Genomic DNA, 4,718 nt, shown 5'->3' with positions numbered 1-4,718 from the left:
TGTTGTTGTTCAGTCGCACAGTCGAGTCCGACTCTTCGCGACCCCATGGACGAGCTCTCTCCAGGCCTTCCGGTCTTCTGCCGTCCTCTGAAGTTGGCTCAACTTCATGTTCGTTGCATCGATGACACTGTCTAACCATCTCATCCTTTGCCGTCCCCGTCTTCTTTGACCTTCAATCTTTCCCAGCATCAGGGTCTTCTCCAGTGAGTGCTCCCTTCTCATTTGGTGGCCAAAGTATTTGAGCTTCAGTTTCATTATCTGGCCTTCCAGGGAACAGTCAGGGTTGATTTCTTTTAGGATTGACTGATTTGTTCTTCTTGCAGTCCAAGGGACTCTCAAGAGTCTTCTCCAGCACCATAGTTCAAAAGAATCTATTCTTCGGCGCTCGGCCTTCCTTATAGTCCAACTCTCGCAGCCATACATGACTACTGGGAATACCATTGCTTTGACCATGCGGACTTTTGTTGGCAGGGTGATGTCTCTACTTTTTATCATGCTGTTTAGGTTCGCCATCGCTTTCCTCCCAAGGAGCAGGCGTCTTTTAATTTCATGACTGCTGTCACAGTCTGCGGTGATCTGGGATCCCAGGAACGTGAAGTCTGTCACTACTTCCACGACTTCCCCTTTCTATTTGCCAAGGAGTCATGGGGCCGGATGCCATGATCTTAGTTTTTTTGATGTTGAGCTTCAAGCCCACTTTTGCGCTCTCCTCTTTTACCCTGAGCAAGAGGCTCTTTAGGTCCTCTTCACTTTCTGCCATTAGAGTGGTATCGTCTGCATATCTGAGGTTGTTGATCTTTTCCCCCGCAATCTTAATTCCTGCTTGTGATTCATCTAGGCCAGCATTTCGCATGATGTACTCTGCATATATATTAAATAAGCAAGGCGACAATATACATCCTTGTCGTACTCCTTTTCCTATGCGAAACCAATCAGTTGTTCCATATCCGGTTCTAACTGTCGCTTCTTGGCCCTTATACAGGTTTCTCGGATGGAACCTGGGACCCTTGTGCATGCCAAACAGATGCTCTACACTACTACTGAGCCATGGCTCAGTTCTGCAGCAGAGAAAGTCCTTTCCAGTCCAGCTAACGGGGGCCCTTTTTGGAGGAGATGCCTTAGGGCCTTCTGCGTTCAGAGCGGGTAATCTGCCACAGACTTAGGGCCCCTCAAAGCAGACAAAATGGAGCGGAAGGATCTTTTGCTCTGGAACGTACAAAGCTGTTTTCTGCAGGTAGCCATCTACCTTCGGACTATCTAACTTGCTGTGGTCTACTCTGACTTTTGGCAGCTACTCAGAGACCTGGCCAGAGATGGGACTTTTCTGCCACTTGAGATGCCGAAGAACTGATTGTGGGAACTTCTTCCCTAGAAGCTGGCCCGTAGCTATGGTGGGGCTAATGGGGGCTCTGCCCCCTTCCTTAAAGGGCCCCCGCTTCTTCCACTTAGTGGGAGCATTGCACGCACCACCGCCCCTTCATTATGGCAAATAATGGCAGCCCCACCAGAAAAACTTTTTTGCCCTACAAGCCACAAAATCCTGGCTATGGGCCTGCCTAGAAGCATGTGCTGTACCCGAGCATGGTCGCCCAGCATGGTATCTCCTTAAGGTAAAGGTAAAGATTCCCCTTGCTCGAAAGCCAATAGAATCCGACTCTAGGGTTGCGGTGCTCATCTCCGTTTCAAAGTCGAAGAGCCAGCGCTGTCCGAAGACGTTTCCGTGGTCATGTGGCCAGCATGACTAAACACCAAGGCGCACGGAACACTGTTACCTTGCCACCGAAGCAGTACCTATTTATCTACTTGCAATTTCTTGCTTTCAAACTGCTAGGTTGGCAGGAGCTGGAACTAGAGACAGGAGCTCACTCCGTCATGTGACACCCGGGTCTTGAACTGCTGAACTACTGACCTTCCACAGCCTGCAGTTCAGCATCTTAACCACTTGAGCCACCGCAGCTCCTGGTATCTCCTTAACATGCTACAAAGTACACCTCTTTGCCATCTACCCAGAACTGAATGCATCCCCTGCAGGACCCTGCCAGGAACTCCAAAAGTCAGGCTAATGCCAAGTCAAAGGACCTCTTGGGTACTCACTTTCTTAGAATGCAATAACTCGCCACTGTCTAGGAAAATCACCTCAAAGGCCCCTCTTTCTTGGGCAACCTCACCGCTCTGGAGAGGAGGCAAGGAAAGATTAAGAGAGACAATCCATCTTGCTTGCACAGGACAAAACTGATAGATGTCGTCAATGCTCCCTCTAAGCTGTGGAGTCTTGTGAGCCAAAATTCTACTTGGTGAGCTGCTGGCATTAAAGTTGTGAGCAAGCGGTTTGGCTGCTGCATAAATTAGTTTGCTCTGGAGCCATCCTTCCTGAGCTAAGACAGAAATGTGTAAGCCGGAGGCTAAAAAAACTGTGAGCTAGCTCACACTAACTCAGCTTAGAGGGAACACTGGACGTTGTGGGAACCTGATAGTTTCTTTGCTTCTTACTAGGGACAGCTGAACATGGCAGCTGCAAGTGGTGACATATGAAGGCAGATCTGCACTGCTTTATTCACCTAGGACGAGCAACAGCCTTTTCCAGGTGAGTAGATCTCCCTACTCAAGCAACTGGGTTTGATTCCCCACTCCTCCACTTGCACCTGCTGGATGACCTTGGGCAAGCCATAGTTCTGTCAGAGCTGTTCTTGAAAAAAGAGCAGTTTCTGTCAAGAGTTCTCTCAGCCTCCCCTACCTCACAGGGTGTCTGTTGTGGGGAGGGGAAGGGAAAGGAGTTTGTAAGCCGCTCTGAGACAGCTTTGGGTAGTGACGGGTGGGGTATAAATCCAATCTCTTCTTCTTCTTATATCAGAGGTCCCCAACCTTTTTGAGCCCGTGGACTCATCTGGAATCCTGACACGGCATGGTGGGCACAGCAACAAAATGGCTGCTACAAAACGTCTCCCACAGGAGGCGGAGCCAGCCACAGAACGATTTCCACAGCTTAACTTCAGTCACACAGCGCAGATCCTTCTGCTGTGGTGGCAGCTGCTGTCAAAGCAACATTTTTTTAAAAAATCTGCACAGCCAATCAGAAGCCTTGCTGGTCAAAGGCCCTACCTGCCCCCACACACTTCCTAAAATCACTTGGCAGGGGCCAGAAAAGTTATGGGGGGGGGCACTATGGAGCCCACAGGCACCACCTTGGGGACCCCTGCCTTATGTTTTTGACAGCACCTAGACACATGTAAATGTGAGCTGCATGGAAAGAAGAGACTGGTAAAGATCATAAAGAAATAAATTAATCAGGTGAACTTTCACCGAAACACTCTCCATTCCAGGAGAAGCCATCGCTCCTGAATTCACAGCATGATGTAATAGTGATTGGGTCAGTCTAGGAGCAGGGAAACACCAGTTCAAATCCCCATTCAGCTGTGGAACCTGTTGGGTGACCTTTGGCCGGTCAGTCTCCTCCAGCCTCACCTATCTCACAGGGTTGTGAGCCACTGTAGGAAACAGAATGGTGAACTAAAGGGACCTCGGGGCTCATCTGTCAGGGCTGCTCCTGTTAGTCTTGATAGTTAAATGGAACCTCCAGGTTCAGGAGCAGGGTACCTCAGTATGCTATCCACTAGGTAGCAAAGGCCAAGTGAGGCCTATCGCCTTCCTATTCTGCTTGTGGACATCCCAGAGGCACAATGTGACTGGCCGCCAGGGCTCTTTTTGTAGATAAAGCCCAGCAGGAACTCATTAGCATAATAGGCCACACCCAACAGCAGAAACTCATTAGCCTATTAGGCCACACCCCTGACAGCACAGCTCATTAGCACATTAGGCCGCACCCCCATATTACCAGAAGTGTGCTCATCCAGCCACACCCACCTTTCCCTTCTTATTCTGTTTACCTTGTTTGTTGTCAAAACCCAGGGCTTTTTTGTAGCAGGAACTCCTTTGCATGTTAGGCCACACACCCCTAATGTAGCCAATCCTAATGAGTTTCTGCTGTTGGGTGTGGCCTATTATGCTAATGAGTTCCTGCTGGGTGTGGCCAACTTGGGAGCCAGCCGGAACTCCTGTGCGTTCCTGCCCCAAAATAGCCCTGCTGGCCGCTATGCAACAAACAGGGTGCTGGGCCAGATCGCCCTTTGCATTGATTCAGCAGAGCTCTGCTGATGTTCACATGAGCAGGGCTGGTCAAAATTACTCCTGGTTCTTCCCCAAGACCGAGGGTACCTTCCCTCTACCCACCACCCCAGTGTCTTGCTGTGTCCCCCACCCCACCCTTTCCTGGTCACTCACAATGTCTAGTTGCTTCGGGAAGCATTTTTCCAGGAGTTGTTTCAACTGCATGTACTGGAGAGAGGATCACAGGGGTGCAAAGTCAGCTCAGCCTCAAACCAGAGAAGCGTCGTGGGTAACAGGAAGAGATGTGCTGCCCCACTCCACAGTGGGGTGGCAGCAAAAGCATAGGGGAAAATAAAAACGAGGAGTCAAAAAGCTTGGGTGGGGGAGGAGCCCTAAGGCATTCAAAATGAAAGAAGATTTGGGAGGGGGGTTCAACGGATGTAATGGAGGGACTAAATGGGATGCGGGAGAATAGGAATAGGGTTACTTACCCGACTTTTGTACCCTCATCCAGCTCTGTAAAGGAGAAGTGAAAAATGTGTGAGTACAAGATTGCCAGCTGGGGTCACCAGGTCACCCGTGGGCACCTGCAGAGGATGGGGGGGGGGGGGGCG

The sequence above is a fragment of the Gekko japonicus genome, unplaced genomic scaffold, assembly GCF_001447785.1.
Source record: "Gekko japonicus isolate JY-2015 unplaced genomic scaffold, Gekko_japonicus_V1.1 scaffold3760, whole genome shotgun sequence".
Lineage (NCBI taxonomy): Eukaryota > Metazoa > Chordata > Lepidosauria > Squamata > Gekkonidae > Gekko > Gekko japonicus.
This window is presented reverse-complemented; position numbering follows the sequence as displayed.